Source organism: Protopterus annectens, chromosome 1.part0 (genome assembly GCF_019279795.1).
Source record: "Protopterus annectens isolate FY-2018-M chromosome 1.part0, PAN1.0, whole genome shotgun sequence".
In the NCBI taxonomy this organism is placed as follows: Eukaryota; Metazoa; Chordata; order Ceratodontiformes; family Protopteridae; genus Protopterus; species Protopterus annectens.
In genome coordinates, this window is record NC_056725.1 from 1,666,560,615 (window position 1) to 1,666,582,323 (window position 21,709).

The 21,709-nt window shown below is 44.8% G+C and overlaps 1 protein-coding gene across 1 annotated transcript in view; it reads left to right on the top strand.

Annotated features, from left to right (window-relative positions):
- GTPBP1 (GTP binding protein 1) overlaps positions 1-21,709 on the top strand; it is a 1,054,512-nt gene that overhangs the window by 972,748 nt on the left and 60,055 nt on the right. The window lies entirely within an intron of this gene.

Here is a 21,709-nt window from a genome sequence, read left to right on the forward strand (position 1 = left end):
AAGGGTTCAGGCAGTCTCAGCAGTTATTTGATGTTCTTCATCTCACATTGCTGCAGTCCTAACACTTGGGTAGTCCGCTGTCCCAGTCGGCCCGAATACCAAAGTATAAGGCTGACGTCGGTCAAGGCGCATTATTCTGACGTCAGGACGTCAGGGTACAAATGCGCATGACCGACGTCATATCCCCAGTCTTTTTTGCCGCATGGTCCGATGCAGAAGCAGTATTGCGAGTGCAGGTTGGCGTTCTGAAATTTTCTGAAGTCGGAGTTTCAGACCGAATCAAAGTTGGCTAAGTACCCGTTGGGGAATATTTTGTTTTTTTCTTGCCTCAGTATTTAACCGGATGTCAGAAAAAGTGAATAACTGTATTTCTTGTGGGAAACAGATACCTCATAGGGATTACCATACCTTGTGTATACCTTGCTTAGGGCCTGAGCACGACGTTGTTGGATGTCGCTCTTGTGCTAGATTTAACAAACGCACTATAAAGAGAAGATTAGACTGTGCCAGGTTAGTTTTTGGGAAGCGTTGTAATTATAAAATGCCGTCGGATGCTCCGACGCCCGCTTCGTCAAAAAAGCGCAAGGACAAAGCAGCAAGGCCTAGGTTGGAAGAACCGTCTGTCCCGGACGTCGGTTCTTTAGAGGGCTCGGTGGAGCCGGAGGTTCTGCCAGAAGTTTCTTTGGAGTCTCAGGGAGAGACTTTACTGTTACAAGATGTGTCCTCTCAGGAGGTAGGCCAGGCTGAAGGGGCTTCTCAGGTAGCTGTTCTTCACGCCCTTCCTAAGGTGGTTAGTCCCTCCCTTCTGTTTCCAAGGCTTCTTCGAGAGGCAGGCCAGGTTTAACTTCAGTGGGTGTCTCTCCTAGTTCTTCAGGGTCTCTGCCTAAGAAACATATGCTTAAAATGGCAGAAGATTTGATTACTATGATTAGAGGTTCTATGCCCCTCCTGATAAGAGGCCTAGGGTGGAACCTGAGCTTGAGAGTTTTGAGCAGTGTTCGAGGCTTCTGAGTCTTCGGCTGAAGACTTACAGGAGTATCCTCCTTATTCTGATTCTGATGTAGATGATTCTACTCCTTCGGCTTCTCCTCCTGAGGATTTTTCTTTTCAGAGACTCTTCATTCCATGAGGGAGCATTTTAAATGGGAAGGTCAAGATTTCTCTGATTCCAGGAAAAGGCTTAGGGAATTTTTGTTTCTACCCCAGCATAGGCCTTTAGCTATACCTCCTGTTCTGGATGTGGTGGAAGATGTTTTGCAGAGGCTTCCTGAACCCTGATTCTTTGCCTCCTGCCCCAGTTAAACCGGATAGGTATTATAGGGTGCCTGAAGCTCATAAGTATCTTTTTAAGAGTCCTAGGGCAGACCCAGAAACTGTTTCTCAGGGGCCTAAAGGTGTTAAGGCTTCTGTTGTTAAAAATCCTGTTCCTCCTGATAAAGAGGCAAGGGCTTTGGATAGATGGGGAAAGAAGGTGTATACTTCTTCCACTTTAGCCATGAGGGCTTTGAATTGCCAGTTCCACATGTTAAAATACCAAAATTATCTCCTTTCACAATTGAAGTCTAAGGTGGATGCTCTGGAAGGTATTGAGTGTAAAGAGTTGCAGGATTTAGTTCATGTTTCTGAACAGGTGGGTAAGCATTCTTGCAATGTGGTTTTGATGCTGTACAGGCCTCTTCGAGGGTGGCTGCCACTGGTTCTGTTCTTCGCAGGCACGCCTGGCTGAGGGATCAGAATTTGGCTGAGCATGTTAAGACAAGGATTTTAGATGCTCCGTTACAATCTGATGTGTTGTTTGGTTCGCCTGTGGAAGCAGTTTTAAAGAAAATGGAGGACAAGGCTAAGTCTATGCAGACTGTTAAAGATTTTTGCAGGTTCAGCCTCCAAGTTTAGTAGAAATTGGCCTACTAAGGGGTGGACATATCCTTCTTATGATTCCCAGTTTAGGGGTAGGTCTAGACGTGGTAGGGGCAGAGCTCAAGGTTCTTTTAGGCCTAGAACAGGAGTTCACCTGCTCAGTCTTCTGGTGAGGGCAGGGGTCAGTCCTTTCGTAAACAGACCCAATGACCTGCCTTTTCAGCTGCCAGAGCCTTCTCGTCTGGCAGCACCTTTGGGAGGAAGGCTGGCACTTTTCAAAGAAAATTGGAGTTTAATTACCCAAGACAGATGGGTATTGGATATCATTCACCACGGTTACAGGTTTTATTTCCATACCTTGCCTCCTTTCAAAGGCATGCCAGACATTCCTCCTCTACAAAGAAAAGAGGCTCACAAGCAAATTTCTCTGTTACTCCAAATAGGGGCCATTCAGCCGGTTCCTGTGCCAGAAAGGGGCCTAGGATTTTATTCTCGCCTGTTCCTAGTACCAAAAAAGGGGAACACGTGGAGACCAATTTTGGATTTATCTATCCTCAACACTTATCTGGACATTCCCAAGTTCAAAATGTTGACGTTACAACAGCTTTTACCTCTGCTGGGAAAAGATCACTGGATGGTAACTTTAGATCTCAAGGAGGCTTACCTTCATGTGCCTATCAGACTAAGTTGCAGGCAGTATCTGCGTTTTCGAGCTGGGAATTCCCATTATCAGTTCTCTGCATTGCCCTTTGGCTTATCTACTGCGCCCAGAGTATTCACAAAAGTTCTGGCTCCAGTGATAGCTTACTTCAGGCTAAAAGGAATACAAATCTATCCTTACTTGGATGACTGCCTGATTCTGGCTCAAGAAAAGGAAGACCTTTTTCAGCATTTGGAATATGTGATAGCAGTGCTAAGATGCCTGGGGTATTCTGTGAACGAAATAAAGTCCAGTCTAGTACCCTCTCAAGACATGTGCTTTCTGGGTGTGAGACTGAATACAGCAACCCAGATGGCCTTTTAACCCCGGACAAACAAAAGAATCTTTCCCTTTACTTCCATCAACTATCTCTTCAGTCCGGGCTGACTGCAAGGACAGTCCTTCAAGCCTTAGGGTTCATGGCATCTTGTATTCTGGTGCTTCCCAATGCCAAACTGCATATGAGGAAGCTGCAATGGTATCTCAAAAATATATGGACACAGCACTGCCAGGATTTGGACACTGTCATTCAAATAATACCTTGCATTCAAAAGGAATTTTTGTGGTGGGCTCAGGAATGTCACCTAAACAAGGGACTCTCTGTGACCCGGCCAGAGGCGAGTCAGATTCTAACGACAGATGCCTCAGACGTAGCTTGGGGAGCTCATCTGAATGGAAAGTGGATACAAGACAAGTGGCCTGCCAGACTACAGCATCTACATATCAACATGAAGGAGATGTTAGCAGTCCAGTTTGCATTGATGGCTTTCAAGGAGTTACTTCTTCCAGGGCAGGTGTTGATTCTAACAGACAACACAACTGTCATGTGGTACATCAACAAACAAGGGGGAACACATTCTTATCCTCTATGCAGGCAAGCAATGATTTTGTGGGAGACTGCGCTCAGCTTGCAACTAAATCTTCAGGCAAGGTTTCTGCCGGGAGCACAGAACTCCTTAGCAGATGTGTTAAGCAGGCAAATCATGGATCCCCACGAGTGGAAACTGGATCTTCATGTATTTCGAAATTGACAGTGTCATGGGGAACTCCAGACATAGATCTGTTCGCTTCTCCACTAAACCACCAGCTGCCAAAGTTTTGCACGAAAAGGTTTCATCACACAGCTTGGAAAGTGGATGCTCTTTCTTTCAGTTGGAAAAATCTTCATGTGTATGCCTTTCCACCTCTGCCTCTCCTCCCAAAGGTACTCCTAAAGGTCAGACAAGACAAGCCAAGAATGATTTTAATAGCTCCAGATTGGCCTCGGCGACACTGGTACCCATTACTGAGGAGTCTGGTAAGGAAGCCTCCATGGCCTTTACCTTTGATTCCACACCTATTGTCTCAGAGGGACGGTCATCTACTCAATGTCAAGCTTCACTCTCTTCATCTAACAGCCTGGCATATTCTGTTTTGAACCACAGCAGGTCTCAACTTCCTCAACAAGTTTTGAATGTGATTATGGAAGCCAGAAGACCTAGTACAAGGAAAGTGTACGCAGAAAAATGGAAGAGATTTTTATTTTGGAGTGCAGCAAAGGATTTGGAGGTTTCTGAGCCTAATTTGAGTGTGGCTCTTCAATATCTTACTGAGTTATTGGACAAAGGTTTGTCTTTCTCTTCCATTAAGATTCATGCTGCAGCAATTTCAGCTCACTATGATTGTGACCCACCATTGTTTTCTCATCCTTTGTTCAAGCAATTTCTTAGAGGGGCAAAGAATATAAGACCCCACGAGAGCTCCTACTCCTGCTTGGGACCTCAATTTTGTGTTGGAGAAACTTACTCTACAACCTTTGAGCCTGCGGCTACTGCTGAATTGAAATACTTGTCATGGAAGACTGCTTTTTGTTGGCCATTACTTCTGCAAGAAGGGTTTCTGAATTGCAGGCCCTTATGGCGGTTGAGCCTTTTGATTTTCCATAAGGATAGGGTATCATTACGTACTAATCCTTCCTTTATGCCTAAGGTGGTCTCTAGTGTGGCTTTAAACCAAACTATTCATTTGCCTACTTTTATGCAGATCCCCAAAATAAGGGGAAAAGATTTTGCACACTTTAGATGTACACAGGCAGTTGCGTTATTATTTAAGCAGGACTAAGGATTTTAGGCAGTCTCAGCAGTTGTTTGTTTCTTTTGCTTTGAGTTCTCAGGGCAAGCCTGTGTCAAAACAAACTATTTCTAAGTGGATTGGGTTTTGCATTGCATTTTGTTATTCCCATCATGGCAAGGAGATTCCAGCTGGGATTAGGCCTCATTCCACTAGGGCTACTGCCACTTCAACAGCATTTCTAAGGGGGGGTGGCAACTAAGGATATTTTGGAGGCAGCTACTTGGAGTTCAGTGCATACTTTCTCTAAGCATTACCACCTTCCTCTCTACTCTAAATCTAGGGCTGGTTTTGCCACGGCTATTTTGCAGGGCATGTTGACAGCTCCTGCTTCTTTATGATTTGCCAGCCTCCCTTACCTCTGCTTTGGGATTCTACCCAAGTGTTAGGACTGCAGCAATGTGAGATGAAGAACATAGTACAGATGTTCTTCGTCTTCCATTGCTGCAGTCCTGACTATTGGGTATAGTCCGCGTCCCAGTCGGCCCGAATACCAGAGTATAAGGCTGACGTCGGTCAGGGCGCATTAGACTGACGCCAGTACGTCAGGGTACTAATGCGCATGACCGACGTCATATCCTCAGTCTTTTTTGCCGCATGGTCCGATGCAGAAGCAGTTTTGCGAGTGCAGGTTGGCGTTCTGAAATATTTCCGAAACCGGAGTTTCAGACCGAAACAGAGTTGGCTAAGTACCCCGTTGGGGAACATTTTGGTTTTTTCTTGCCTCAGTATTTTACCGGATGTCAGAAAAAGTGAATAACTGTATTTCTTGTGGGAAACAGATACCTCATAGGGATTATCATACCTTGTGTATACCTTGTTTAGGGCCTGAGCACGGCGTTGTTGGTTGCCGCTCTTGTGCTAGGTTTAACAAACGCACTATTAAGAGGAGGTTAGACTGTGCCAGGTTAGTGTTTGGGAAGCGTTGTAATTATAAAATGCCGCCGGATGCTCCGGCCGCTTCCTCCAAGAAGCGCAAGGATAAAACAGTGAAGCCTAGGGTTGAGGAACCGGCAGTCCCGGACGCCGGTTCTTTGGAAGGCTCAGTGGAGCCGGAGGTTTTGCCAGGAGTTTCCATGGAGTCCCAGGCAGAAACTATACTCTTACAGGATGTGCCTTCTCAGGAGGTAGGCCAGGCTGAGGGGCTTCTCAGGTGACTGTTCTTCCCTCTCTTCCCAAGGTAGTTAGGGCCTCTCCTTCTGTTGCCAAAACTTCTATGAGAGGTAGGCCTACTTCAGCTTCAGTGGGGCTTCTCCTACCATTTCGGGTTCTGTACCTAAGAAACATATGCTTAAGATGGCAGAAGATTTGATTACTATGATTAGGGGTTCTATGCCCACGCCTGATAAGAGGCCTAGGGTGGAACCTGAGTTTGAGAGTTTTGAACAGTGTTCTGAGGCTTCAGAATCTTCTGTGGAAGATTTGCAGGAGTATCCTACCTATTCTGATTCTGATGTGGATGATTCCACTCCTACAGCGTCTCCACCTGAGGATTTCTCATTTTCCGAGACTTTGCATTCCATGAGGGAGCACTTTAAATGGGAAGGCCAGGATTACTCTGACTCCAGGAAAAGGCTTAGGAGTTCTTGTTTTACCCCAGCATAGGCCTTTAGCTATTCCTCCTGTGTTGAATGTGGTGGAAGATGTTTTGCAGAGGCTTCCCTGAACCCTGACTCTTTGCCTCCTGCTCCTGTTAAGCCTGATAGGTATTATAGGGTGCCCGAAGCTCATAAATATTTGTTTGAGAGTCCTAGGGCGGACCCAGAAACTATTTCCCAGGGGCCTAAGGGTGTAAAAGCTTCTGTGGTTAAAAATCCTGTCCCCACTGATAAAGAGGCGAGGGCTTTGGATAGGTGGGGAAAGAAAGTGTATACTTCTTCCACTCTAGCCATGAGAGCTTTGAATTGTCAGTTTCACATGTTAAAATATCAGAATTACCTTCTTTCACAATTGAAATCTAAGGTGGATGCTTTGGCGGAAGGTATTGAGTGTAAAGAGTTGCTGGATTTGGTTCATGTGTCCCAACAAGTGGGTAAGCATTCTTTGCAATGTGGTTTTGATGCTGTACAGGCCTCCTCGAGGGTGGCTGCTACCAGCTCTGTTCTTCGCAGGCATGCCTGGTTGAAGGATCAGAATTTAGCTGAGCATGTTAAGACAAGGATTTTGGATGCTCCTCTACAGTCTGATGTGTTGTTTGGTTCGCCTGTGGAAGCTGTTTTAAAGAAAATGGAGGACAAAGCTAAGTCTATGCAAACTGTTAAAGATTTTTTGCAGGTGCAGCCACCGAAGTTTAGTAGAAATTGGCCTGCTAAGGGGTGGACATATCCTGCTTATGATTCTCAGTCTAGGGGTAGGTCTAGACGTGGTAGGGGCAGGGCTCAAAGTTCTTTTAGGCCTAGAACAGGGTGTTCACCTGCTCAGACTTCTGGTGAGGGCAGGGGTCAGTCCTTTCGTAAACAGACCCAATGACCTGTTTTTTCAGCTGCCAGCAGATTCACGCCTGGCAGCTCCTTTGGGGGGAAGACTGTCTCTTTTCAAAGAAAATTGGGATTTAATTACTCAAGACAAATGGGTGTTGGATATCATTCACCACGGTTACAGATTTTATTTCCATACAATGCCCCCTTTCAAAGGCATGCCAGACGTTCCTCCTCTACAAAGAAAAGAGGCTCACAAGCAAGTTTTACAGTTACTTCACATAGGGGCCATTCAGCCAGTCCCTGTGTCAGAGAGGGGCCTAGGATTTTATTCTCGCCTGTTCCTTGTACCAAAGAAGGGGAACACGTGGAGACCAATTTTGGATTTATCTCTCCTCAACACGTTTTGGACATTCCCAAGTTCAAGATGTTGACGTTACAACAGCTTTTACCTCTGCTGGGCAAAGATCACTGGATGGTAACTTTAGATCTCAAGGAAGCTTACCTTCATGTGCCTATAAGGCTAAGTTGCAGAAAGTATCTGCGGTTTCGAGCTGGAAATTCTCATTATCAGTTCTCTGCATTGCCCTTTGGCTTATCTACTGCGCCCAGGGTATTCACAAAGGTTCTGGCTCCAGTGATAGCTTACTTCAGGCTTCAAGGAATTCAAATCTATCCTTACTTGGACGACTGCCTGATTCTGGCTCAAGAAAAGGAAGTCCTTCTACAGCATCTGGAATATGTTATAGCAGTGCTAAGATGCCTAGGGTATTCTGTGAACGAAATAAAGTCCAGTCTAGTACCCTCTCAAGACATGTGCTTTCTGGGTGTAAGACTGAATACAGCAGCCCAGATGGCCTTTTTAACCCCGGACAAACAAAAGAGTCTGTCACTTTACTTCCATCAACTATCTCATCAGTCCGTGCTGACTGCAAGGACAGTCCTTCAAGCATTAGGGTTCATGGCATCTTGTATTCTGGTGCTTCCCAATGCCAAACTGCATATGAGGAAGCTACAATGGTATCTCAAAATGTATGGACACAGCACTGCCAGGATTTGGACACTGTCATTCAAATAATACCTTGCATTCAAAAGGAATTTTTGTGGTGGGCTCAGGAATGTCACCTAAACAAGGGACTCTCTGTGACCCGCCAGAGGCAAGTCAGATTCTAACGACAGATGCCTCGGACATTGCTTGGGAGCTCATCTAAATGGAAAGTGGATACAAGACAAGTGGCCTGCCAGACTACAGCATCTACATATCAACATGAAGGAGATGTTAGCAGTCCAGTTTGCATTGATGGCTTTCAAGGAGTTACTTCTTCCAGGGCAGGTGTTGATTCTAACAGACAACACAACTGTCATGTGGTACATCAACAAGCAAGGGGAACACATTCTTATCCTCTATGCAGGCAAGCAATGATTTTATGGGAGACTGCTAAGCTTGCAACTAACTCTTCAGGCAAGGTTTCTGCCAGGAGCACAGAACTCCTTAGCAGATGTGTTAAGCAGACAAATCATGGATCCCCACGAGTGGAAACTGGATCTTCATGTATTTCAGAAACTGACAGTGTCATGGGGAACTCCAGACATAGATCTGTTCGCTTCTCCACTAAACCACCAGCTGCCAAAGTATTGCACAAAGGGGTTTCATCACACAGCTTGGATAGTGGATGCTCTGTCTTTCAGTTGGAAAAACCTTCATGTGTATGCCTTTCCACCTCTACCGCTTCTTCCAAAGGTACTATTAAAGGTCAGACAAGACAGGCCAAGGATGATTTTGATAGCTCCAGATTGGCCTCGGCAACACTGGTACCCACTTCTACGGAGTCTGGTAAAGAAGCCTCCATGGCCTTTACCTCTGATTCCTCATCTGTTATCTCAGAAGGACGGTCATCTGCTCAATGTCAAGCTTCACTCTCTTCATCTAACAGCCTGGCATATTCTGTGTTGAAACACAGCAGGTCTCAACTTCCTCAACAAGTTTTAAATGTGATTATGGAAGCTAGAAGGCCTAGTACTAGGAGAGTGTACGCAGAAAAATGGAAGAGATTTTTATTTTGGAGTACAGCAAAGAATTTGGAGATTTCAGAGCCTAATTTGAGTGTGGCTCTTCAATATCTTACTGAATTATTGGACAAAGGTTTGTCCTTCTCTTCCATAAAGATTCATGCTGCAGCAATTTCAGCTCACTATGATTGTGACCCACCTTTGTTTTCGCATCCTTTGTTCAAGCAGTTTCTTAGAGGGGCAAAGAATATAAGACCCCCACGTAGAGCTCCTACTCCTGCTTGGGATCTCAATTTTGTGTTGGAAAAACTTACTCTACAACCTTTTGAGCCTGCAGCTACTGCTGAATTGAACTATTTGTCATGGAAGACTGCTTTTCTGTTGGCTATTACTTCTGCAAGAAGGGTGTCTGAGTTGCAGGCCCTTATGGCAGTAGAGCCCTTTTTGATTTTCCATAAGGACAGGGTATCATTACGCACTAATCCTTCCTTTATGCCTAAGGTGGTTTCTAGTGTGGCTTTAAACCAAACTATTCATTTGCCTACGTTTTTGCAGATCCTCAAAATAAAGGGGAAAAGATTTTGCACACTTTAGATGTACACAGGCAATTGCTATTATTTGAGCAGGACTAAGAATTTTAGGCAGTCTCAGCAGTTACTTGTTTCTTTTGCTTTGAGTTCACAGGGCAAGCCTGTGTCAAAACAAACTATTTCTAGGTGGATTGGCTTTTGCATTGCATTTTGTTATTCCCATCATGGTAAGGAGATTCCAGCTGGGATCAGGCCTCATTCCACTAGGGCTACTGCCACTTCAACAGCATTTCTAAGGGGGGTGGCAACTAAGGATATTCTGGAAGCAGCTACTTGGAGTTCAGTGCATACTTTCTAGGCATTATCACCTTCCTATATACTCTAAGACTAGGGCTGGTTTTGCCACAGCTGTTTTACAAGGCATGTTGTCAGCTCCTACTTCTTGATAATTTGCCAGCCTCCCTTACCTCTGCTTTGGGATTCTACCATTGTCAGGACTGCAGCAATGGAAGACGAAGAACATAGTACAGTTTTGTACCTACCATAAATGTAGATGTTCGAGGATTCCATTGCTGCAGTCCAATTTACCCTCCCTCCTTCCCCTCTGTGTTTAGGGGTGGTTGTGTAGGTGAGTTTACATGCTTATCTTTTTATATATATATATATATTGTTGTATATATTATACATGTTTTTGGTGCAGGTTGTTTTGGGACTTGTCTTTTGGGTCTTCTGACATCTGGGGCAAGAAAAGACTGAGGATATGACGTCGGTCATGCGCATTAGTACCCTGACGTACTGACGTCAGTCTAATGCGCCCTGACCGACGTCAGCCTTATACTCTGGTATTCGGGCCGACTGGGACGCGGACTATACCCAATAGTCAGGACTGCAGCAATGGAATCCTCGAACATCTACATTTATGGTAGGTACAAAACTGTACTTTTTGTACCTACCATAAATGTAGATGTTCGAAGATCCACATTGCTGCAGTCCAATTTACCCTCCCTCCTTCCCCTCTGTGTTTAGGGATGGTTGTGTGGGTGGGGTTGTACTTTTGTAAATTTGTATATATTGTACATATATTTGGTACAGGAGTGTTTGATGTTTTTTGGTTTTGGCCTTAACTTTTTAGGGTCTTCTGACATCTGGGGCAAGAAAAGACTGAGGATATGATGTCGGTCATGCGCATTTGTACCCTGACGTCCTGACGTCAGAATAATGCGCCTTGACCGACGTCAGCCTTATACTTTGGTATTCGGGCCGACTGGGACAGCGGACTACCCAAGTGTTAGGACTGCAGCAATGTGGATCTTCGAACATCTACATTTATGGTAGGTACAAAACTGTACTTTTCTTTTGCTTTGAGTTCTCAGGGCAAGCCTGTGTCAAAACAAACTATTTCTAAGTGGATTGGGTTTTGCATTGCTTTCTGTTATTCCCATCATGGCAAGGAGATTCCAGCTGGGATTAGGCCTCATTCCACTAGGGCTACTGCCACTTCGACAGCTTTTTTAAGGGGGGTGGCAACTAAAGATATTTTGGAGGCAGCTACTTGGAGTTCAGTGCATACTTTCTCTAGGCATTATCACCTTCCACTTTATTCTAAATCTAGGGCTGGTTTTGCCACTGCAATTTTACAGGGCATTTTGGCAGCTCCTGCTTCCTTATAGTTTTGCCATCCTCCCTTACCTCTGCTTTGGGATTCTACCCAAGTGTAAGGACTGCAGCAATGTGAGATGAAGAACATAGTACAGTTTTGTACCTACCATAAATGTAGATGTTCGAAGATCCACATTGCTGCAGTCCAATTTACCCTCCCTCCTTCCCCTCTGTAGTTAGAGGCGGTTGTGTGGGTTGGGTTGTCAATATGGTGTATATTGTATATATTGTACATATTATTAGTGCAAGGGTGGTTGGTTGGTTGTTTGCTGTCTTTTGGTTTTGACCTTTCTTTTTAGGGTCTTCTGACATCTGGGGCAAGAAAAGACTGAGGATATGACGTTGGTCATGCGCATTTGTACCCTGACGTCCTGATGTCAGTCAAATGCGCCTTGACCGACGTCAGCCTTATACTTTGATATTCGGGCCGACCGAGGACAGCGGACTACCCAAGTGTAAGGACTGCAGCAATGTGGATCTTCGAACATCTACATTTATGTTAGGTACAAAACTGTACTTTAACCAGTGCGGTTTGTGTTCGGGGTGCACATATAAATAGTTCTTACTCATGGCTAAATCCTCGTGCAAAGAAGTTAATGCTTTAAGCCAAATGTTTGGTACTGCATCTGGGCTTGGGGTCTTCAGTTTTATTTTATTTTACATTTGTTGACCAGGAAAGTCCAACTGGACACATGCCCATTTTAAGTGGAGACCTGGGAGAAAAGCTCCATTTTAATACATAAACATGCTCTTAAAGACATTTGAATTTACATACAAATCAGACAGACAAGCATTAGTAAGTATCTTACAGTATTAGTACAGGATAATAGATGTACAGTTCAGAGGTAGTGCATTTCTTGATACATGTAGAGGTTAGAGGCTTTTCTCAACTTTGTTTCAATCTCTCTGGTTATTTCATATCCTGCACTTTTATGTTGTCGCCTCACAGTAAGATGTCATGTTCAATTCTCAGCTAAAGCGTCTTCTGTGTAGAGACATGTGTGAATGGGCGTACCTTTGTTGAAGGTTGTGTGTCAGGGCTGGCAACTCGGCACGTAAAAATCTACTGCCAATCATTAGCAGACCGGAGTTCCGCTGTGGCGACCCCTAACCGGGAAACGCCGAAAGAGACAACAACCTTTAAACTTCTTATTCATTCTTTTACTTCTATCCATTTAGCATCTTACAGTATGATGCTGTCCGGTTCGATTCTCAGCTAGAGCACCTTCTGCGTGGAGACATGCGTGAATGGGCGGACCTTCGTTGAAGGTTGTGCGTCAGGCCTGGCAAGCCGGTACGTAAAAATCAACTGCCAATCATTAGCGGACTGGAGTTCCGCTGTGGCGACCCCTAACCGGGAAAAGCCGAAGGACGCAAACAAACATGTTCCACAGCTGCTTCTTAGATACTTCTCCAATATGTCTACTTCTTTTTTTGGCAGTCTTACAATTCCTTTTAGTTTATTTCCCAATTCTCTAGAAAACATTTTTGGGTCATCAATAAATTGCTTATTTTATGCTTTTTTCCTTTTATTTATCTTTGTATCTTCCAAGTCTTTCTGCCTGTTTTTGAAATTTTTAGTTCATCTCCAATAGTGCGTAATAGATCCTGGTCTTTTCCAATACTGCGCATTGCTTTTATCACATCTATCTTTCTTAGTATTTTTGTTGATCTATTCCCTCTTCTATAATCTTCCAACAATGACATTTCTTGCCTTAGCTGCTTTATAGTCTTCTCTGTTCGATATTTCCATGCTGGTATTCGCTTTCGCCCCTTTTCCCTCACTACCCTATATTCCTGTGGTAGAACTTTATCAGTTATTAATTTAGCAGCAGTTATACATTCTGTTTACTTCTGTTATATCCCATGTCTCTCTATGGACAGTCCTAATTACTGTGTTCATTTGTTTTATCAAGCTTCTGACTTTTCGGGTTTTATTAACCTTCTGCAGTCTATCTCTCTCATTGATCTTGATATGTATGTCTTTGTCTACTAACTCAAGCAACTCTTCTCTTAACTCATTTTCTTCCATACTGAGGGCACATCTCTTGCTTTCCATTTCCTGCGGGCATTCTGTAGAAAGTTCTGTAGCATCTTCCTGTGGCACATTCTCTTCATTTTTATCCTGTGCCATCTGTTCTGTCATATGGGGACTCACTGGTCTATCACTCCCCAACATTGACTGCATCAGAGTTTCCTGATGTTTGTTCTTCGTGTTTCACTGTTGCAGTCATTACATTTGGGTAATCTGCTGGCAGGTTGCCCTCCGTCGGCCTGAATATCAAAGTCTTGGGTTCTGCGTCGGTTGCTCTCTCTTCTTCCATGACGTCAGGTCGTCAGGGGTATAAAACACAAAAAGAATAAATCCACAAACTTGCAAGCTAGTAATGCAAACTTTTTATTCCATATGGAATAAAAAGGTTGCATTACTAGCTTGCAATTTCGTGGATTAATTCTTCTTTTTGTGAACCATTAGTCAGTTTGTTGCTGTTTTTTTCCTGGGGTATAAAACAGGCAGCCAACGCCATTTTAGTCTTTCTTGCCACGCGGTGCCCGAAGCAGTTCGCATGTGCCGGTCGGCCGACACCTGAAATTTTCGCATTCGAGTTTCAGAACCGAAGTCTTCATTAAAGCTAAGTACCCCATTGGGGAAAATTTTTCTTGCTCCATACCAATGTCAGTAAAAGTTAATTGCATTACCAGGGTCTTTACAAAGTGCCTGGCACCAGTAATTGCATTTTGCAGACAAAGAAGCATTCAACATCTATCCATACTTGGACAACTGTCTCATTCAAGCAGAAAACAAGGACATTCTTCTTCAACATCTGGCGTTTGTAAAAAGGCTTCTAACATGCCTAGGGTACACAATAAACGAAAAGAAATCACAACTGGTACCCTCTCAAAAGATTACATTCCTGGGTGCAAGCTTGAATACAACTGCCCATATGGCTTACCTTATGCCAGACAAACGAAGGCAACTGACTATTTACCTCAAACAGATGGCAACAAAAACCCAGTTATCTGCAAGACAAATTCTGCAGGCTTTGGGGTTCATGGCATCCGGCATTCTACTAATTCCATATGCAAGACTGCATATGAAGAAACTACAATGGTACCTAAAAAGTTTATGGAGACATTGTCACAGTCTGGAAACAATGATTCCTCTCATTCCCTGCCTACAACAGGAGTTTTTTTGGTGGGCAGAGACATGTCACCAGAATATAGGACGGTCTTTCACTCTACCCCCTGCCAACCAAACCCTAACTACAGACGCATCAGACTATGCTTGGAGGGCCCCACCTGGCGAGGTGATGCATTCAGGGCATATGGAGCCCAAAACAAAAGCATCTGCATATCAACTAGAAAGAGAGGTTAGCTGTTCAGAATGCCCCGACAGCCTTCAAGGGCCTACTTCATCCAGGACAACTGCTGATAGACGGACAACACCACGGTTATGTGGTACATAAGCAGGGGGGCAAACATTCCTACCCCCTTTGCAGACTAGCCATGGTACTGTGGGACACAGCTTTGACTTACCAAGTACATCTTCAAGCTCAATTCCTGCCAGGAAAACAAAATACTCTGGCAGACTACCTAAGCAGAAATCTTATGGACCCTCACGAGTGGAAACTGGATCCACAAGTCTTCAGCATAAGAGAAATGGGGGAGCCCAGGCATAGATCTATTTGTCTCTCCCCAGAACCATCAACTGGACATATTCTGCACAAGGACTTATCACAGACAAGCATGGAAAGTGGATGCCCTATCCTTCAGTTGGGAAAACCTATCAGTCTATGCCTTTCCTCCTCTGCCTCTTCTTCCCAAGGTCCTACTAAAGGTCAGGAAAAAACAAAAATTATTCTAATTGCCCCAGACTGGCCTCGCCAGTACTGGTACCCAATTCTAAGGAGTATGTCTCAACTCCGTCCTTGGTACTTGCCTCAAATACCTAATCTACTCTCAACAGAACAATCAAATTCGTCACAATCCGCGCCAAACTCTGAACCTGGCAGCATGGTTGATGTAATCATTCAAACAACACCTCTTAGTAAATCTGTGATGGATGTCATTTTGGAAGCCCGAAGGCCTAGTACTAGAAAATCGTATGCTGATAAATGGAAGAGATTCTGTGTTTGGAACCAAGCACAAAGGGACTGGCACAGCAAAGCCAAATATTCCTCAGATTTTACAATACTACACAGAGATGCTTGAAAAGGGCCTATCTTTTTCATCAATAAAAATCCATGTCACTGCCATCTCTGCTCATTACAACACAGAGCCTCCCATTTTCTCTCATCCTCTGCTAAAACAGTATTTTAGAGGGGCCAAAAATTTAAGGCCTTCCAGAAGATCAACTCCTGCATGGGACCTCAATTTTGTGCTAGAAAAGCTCACTCTGCTTCCATTTGAACCAGCTGCTACTGCAAATATAAAAGTTTTTATCTTGGAAGACCGCTTTCCTTCTGGCAATCACTTCAGCAAGAAGGGTTTCAGAACTACATGCCCTCATGGCTTTGGTGCCTTTTATTATATCCTGCCCAGACAGGGTGTCCCTCAGGACCAATCCTTCCTTTATGCCTAAGGTGGTATCCAGTGTGGCACTTAACCAAACCATTCACCTGCCAACTTTTTACCCAAATCCACAGAACAGGGGGGAGCAGATTCTGCATTCCTTGGACGTACACGGACAACTAAGATTCTACTTACAGGACCAAATCTCTAAGAAAATCTGAGCAGCTACTGGTGGCATTTGCTGCAGGATCAGAGGGAAAGGCTATTTCTAAGCAGACTATTTCAAAGTGGATAAGCCACTGCATTCGTTTCTGCTATTTGCATCATGTTAAACCAGTGCCCAAGGGAATCGGGTCACATTCTTGCATCTACCTCAGCAGCTTTTTTGAGGGGTACCAACCAAAGATATTCTAGAAGCTGCTACTTGGAGCTCTGTTGCATACTTTTACAAAGCATCATTTGCCAGTCTAAGTCCAGGGCAGGCTTTGCCACTGCAGTTCTGCAGGGCCTTCTAGCCGCTCCTAATGCTATTTAGTTCCAGCCTCCCATCCATAGCTTTGGGATTCTACCCAAATGTAATGACTGCAGCAGTGAAACACGAAGAACATAGTACAGCTGTGTACACTTACCATAAATGTAGATGTTCGAGTGTATTCACTGTCACTGTTGCAGTCCGGGTTATCCACCCGCCATCCCCCTTTATTGTGGATATTCTGTTTCCTTCACTATATTCTACAGCCTTTGTGGTGTATTTACTTTTAGATGAAGGTAAAGTTTGTTGTTACAATTGCATGTATATATATTTATATATATTTTTGCTCCCCATTTGGGGGGCACCTGACATCTGGGCCAAGAAAAACTAAAGAAAATGGTGTCTGCTGCCCGTTTTATGCCCCTGATGACCTGACGTCATGGAAGAAGAGACAGCAACCGACGCAGGACCCAAGACTTTGATATTCAGGCCGACTGAGGGCAACCTGCCAGCAGATTACCCAAATGTAATGACTGCAACAATGAATACACTCGAACATTTACATTTATGGTAAGTGTACACAACTGTACTTTCCTTTCCTTGCTGTCTAGCTTCATATGAACGTTTATACTGGTTTCCTGTGGAAGGCTGCAAAATATCTTGATATGGCACCTGACCAATTGCTTCCTGTTCCACTGGTTTCCCCTTAATTTGGATATCCATTGCCACATTTATGGCTGTGGTAGCAGCTCATCTACAACTACTTGAGGTCCAATTCTTCCATTTCTAGAATGGCTCCTAAACTACTACTTCCAGTGATCTACTGCTACAACATCAAACATTACTATTCAATGCAGGTTCACAGGTTGACAAATTGCCAAACTCCAGTGAAGAGTACTGACACTGACTGGTGGCTTGTCAAGTAATTCAGCATCCCTGTCCACCTGCAAGATTGACTCTGTTTATTAGGTCTGATGGCCTCTGCCATCACTGTAGCTCCTCTGCTGAGATATCATGTGAGAGTGAAACAATGGACTTTCTCAGTTCAGTGGTCAGTCTTTAGCCACTCTGTTAAATAATTCTTGTCACTCCAGTATGCAGCAACCATATAAGGTGTTGGATAAACCTGTCAGTTGTAAAGGGGGAGACCCATAAACCTGTCAGTTGTAAAGGGGAGACCCTTTTCTCGGACACACCAGGCCTCGGTAACCACATGCACTTTCCTTCTAGGATGGGCAGGCATTTCAAGGGGAAGACTGTCCAAGGTACGTAGTCACTCAGAAGCCAAATTTTGCAACAGTATCTTGGAGATGAGTGGTTGTCCTAGCTTTGCAGGATGATCTGGACCATCAGCCCTTGGGTGTGATATCCATCCAAACTGACATGTCAATGGTGTGTGTTACATCAGCAATTGAGGGGGAATAAGATCATATCCACTTGGCTGGGAGTCCATGCGAGTCTGACAGTGGACGATGTCTTCCTGTCGCTTTCTGGTAGCAATGCACATTCCCAAGATGTCAGATGTTCTAAAGGACAAATTGAGCAGGTTGATCCTATTGCCTCACGAGTGGTTTCTCAGACAGTGACAACAGATTTTCAGCCACTGGGGCCAACCTTGTTGCGGCCTCTTTCCTACCTGAACAAGTGCAGCAGTTACTGTGTCCCTGTGGAGAGGTGAGGGTAGTCACCAAGAGATGCTGTAGTCCACAGTTGCCCCTCTGGTCTCCTCGACACATTCTCACCTGCACCTCTCCTGACCAAATGTGTACAGAAAGCCACAAGGTGATCTTCATTGCACCGTTCTGGCTTTGGCTGGTTTGGGTCCCTTTCATTTGGCCTCATTTGCTACACCCACCCCAAGTACTGGATCCCAGTGCAGATCTTCTGTCACCTATCCAGGATGCCTCTGCAGGACCTACAAGCCCTAAAGTTAGCTGTGTGTTTTTTCCAGTTTTAATGCTAGGCAGAGATGTCGGGCAGTTTACTCCTGTAACTCAATTTCTTCTCAAAAGCAATCAACCAAAAAGTTTTATAAAAGTAAATTGAAGAATATGTTCTATTTGAGCCTTTTCTCAAGGACTGAACCTCTTTTCTGTCCCCCACCACCACCACTGGAATTTTTCAAAATCTTTTCAACAAGGATCTAGTTTTATACCATTAAAGTTTAGATGGCTGCCATTTCAAATTTTTACATAGCCCATAATGACACTACTACTATTGCTTCTCTTAGAATATCTAAAGCTTTCCTCAGAGAAGCTTTTTTTTTTTTTTTTTTTTTTGCGCTGAGGTCTTCGGTTTGAGACCCAGTTCCTCCATGGGATGTCACAATTTTACTTTAGTCATTTACTTAAACCATTTGAGTCAGCAGCAGTACCCATCTTGGAAAGGTTTCCTAATTGTTGTTACATCCACTAAATGCATTTCTGAATTACAAGTGCTGTCATGCAAGCCACCTTTTCTCATTTTCCATAAAGAGAGCATCATTGAGAACAAATCCTACCTTTCTCCCAAAGATATCATTTTAAGCCAGTTTGAATCGGTCCATTGATTTGCCAGTCTTTTCTCCAGTTTCTCTGAAGACTTATTAGTCTATTATATGCTTCATTCCTTAGGTGATCAGACAGATCTGATTCTACTTGCACCGTACTAAATTTATTAGAAAATCAGATCAGCTGTTTGTCTTGTTTTCCTATGCAAAATTGGGAAGTTGTGTCAAACGTTATGATTTCTAAGTGGCTTTCAGACTGTCTTTTAGTATATATAACTCAAGGATTGTATCTGTACTCTAAAGTAAAAGCTCATTCCACTACAGCAGTTGGTGCCTCTATAGCATTTGTGAAGAGAGTTCCCATTGATACTTGTACAGCACCAACTTGGTCCACAGTTTATATATTTGTCTAATTTCAAGTTGGATGTGCAGTATAGAGCTAGTGCATCCTTTGGCTGTATGATTCTCAAATTTTCTCCCTTGACACCACCCAGGTTCCTTTATAGGCTGCTTGGGAATCTGTCCTAAACACTGAATTGGTCAAAAACAGACATCGGATATCATCCAGTTCAACATCCCTCCCTCCTTCCCCCTTCCAAATTGTAAACTTTTAGTGCTCGGACAGGGCTTCACTAAGACCCAGGCTGCTTTAGGTTGCATTACCCATGCAGACTTGCTTAGGAATATGTTGACTATTTTTTGTATAGGTTGTTGCACTTTTGTCAGCTATAGAGGAGTATGCTTTAAGAGTCGGCAAACTGTCCGAGGTAAATTAGGAAGAGGGAGTTGTGGGTAGGAGAGGAGTCAGAGCCTCCGATTGAAAGCTGGAAGAAGGTGCCGAGATGTGATCTGCCAAACCAAACACTGAACCGGATGAAAATGAGAACACTAATCTGTTATTAAGGTAAGTAAATAACTTTAATTTGTGCACTAGGAGTTGCTCTATTTAAAACAATTTGACATCACCAAAAAACATTTTTGAAACCCTTGGACTAATTACATATCTGCTTCAGTGCTCTTGGACAATCTTAAACCCAAAATAATCAACCTAGAAGACTGCAGTCCATTATCAATTAGTGTGACCCTTTCTCAAGTGAATTTTTGATTTATTTTCCATTGCATTACTTGCATAGTTGGTGTAAAACAAAACAAAACAAATTCATTATCAAATTGTGTTAAAATGGCCTATTGTACTGTGAAAATCTGCAAATACTACAATACAATATTGGACTATACAATCCTGTTTGCTTAACTAAGACTGTTTATTAATACCTTTAACTTTTATTTGATGCACATGCCTTGCTGCATTGATAATTTTCCGTTTCGTTATACCTACCTTGGCAGCTGTAAATATTGTGCAACTGTATTAATTATAGTCACTGTAAAGCTGCTTAACTTGTGGAGATTTTCTGCATCTCCTGTCAAACTATGTAACAATTTATCTGAAGTAGTTAACTTCATTTGTGCAGCAACCTGTGGGTATTGGATCCGACTTCGGATCCGAGCTGGCAGTTTTCAACAGCTTAGATCCGAGCTCCTAGCTCCTCCCTCTACCCATAAACCCCTGCCAACCCTGACTGACCTCAGATCTAGTTTGCCACGCTTGTTGACAGCAGCTGGATTTTCGAGCTCCGTACTTAGCGTTTTCTGTGAGAAAGTTAGAAAACATTTTTTCTGTTTTTCTTCATCTTTAGCCTGGGTTCGGAGCCGGGCAGCCTTGGAACCGGGGGTGGGTCGGCGCCGACAGTCTTGGGTACTTCGGCGCCGACTCTTCCCTCGAGCCTGTCTGGTCCGTTTTTGTTGGATCCGAACTCTCGGAGCCGAGGGCTGAGCTTCGGATCCGAGGGTTTTCAGTATGCCTTCGGCGCCGTCCAGGTCGGAGCATACTGGGCCTTCGGATCCGATTGCTTCGGCGCCGGCCCCGATCCGCCTGTCAGATCCGAGCGAGGGCCCGCTCTCGGATCCCAGAGAGAGTGGCTCTCCCTCTGCGTTCGACATGGTGGAGAGGGCTCTGTCAACTGCTTCCAGGCCCCCCGGTCCTTGCCACAGCTCCGCCCTGCACTCCTTCTCTGTTGGGTCTGACTTCCATCACCCGGCCCCAGGGACAGCCTGCTTCAATGTCCCAGGTCATTCCTTTGGAACAGGATGTTGCTGGTGAGGCCTCCTCGGACAGCCCCCCCGAGGAGATCCCCCCACAAGCGGAAGTGCAAGAGGAGGCACTTGGACTCCCCTAAGTCTTTGACCGAAGACATGGATTTGGAGGAGGGGGAAGGCTCCCCAAGGTCACCCCCCCGAGGATGTCCCCTTTGGGGACATCATGGAAATGCTCAGGATCAGAGGGGGGTGGTCTGCCCCAAAGCCGACCTCGGACGAAGCCGTGTTCCTGGAGGCATTTGAAGCAGGCCCTTCTACCTCTTGGGTGTCCCCTCCGGCCGACCCCCTGGTGGACCTGATTACCACCAGGGCGTGGAAGGAGCCAGACACTGTGGAGCCAGTCCCGAAATGCCCTGACAGGATCCTCAGTCCCCCTGCCGACAGGCCCCATTGGAGCAAGGGTCCCCCCGTAGATGCCATGTTGATGGCGGTGGCCACTAAGAGGGAACTAGCTCAGGAGAGCCCCTCGGTCCACCCCCCGGGCAAGGAGTCCCAAGTGATGGACAGCCTAGTGAAGCGGGTGTTTAGTTCAGCGTCTTTCTCGGTGAGGTCACTGAACTACATGGCACACGTTATTCGGCTGCAGCGGGATCTTAAGGAATATGCTGCGTCGCCCCCGAAGTCCATGTCGGCGGAGGACAAACAGTTGTACTCCACCCGTATAGCCACTCTTAGGTCCATTTCCAATACCTCTATGCGGCTACTATCCCATGCCACGGAAGGAGCCGCTAGAGCCAGTGGAGCAGGTCTCGTCATGAGGCGTCAGGCCTGGCTCCGGCATTGTGATTTCGTGGAACCCTT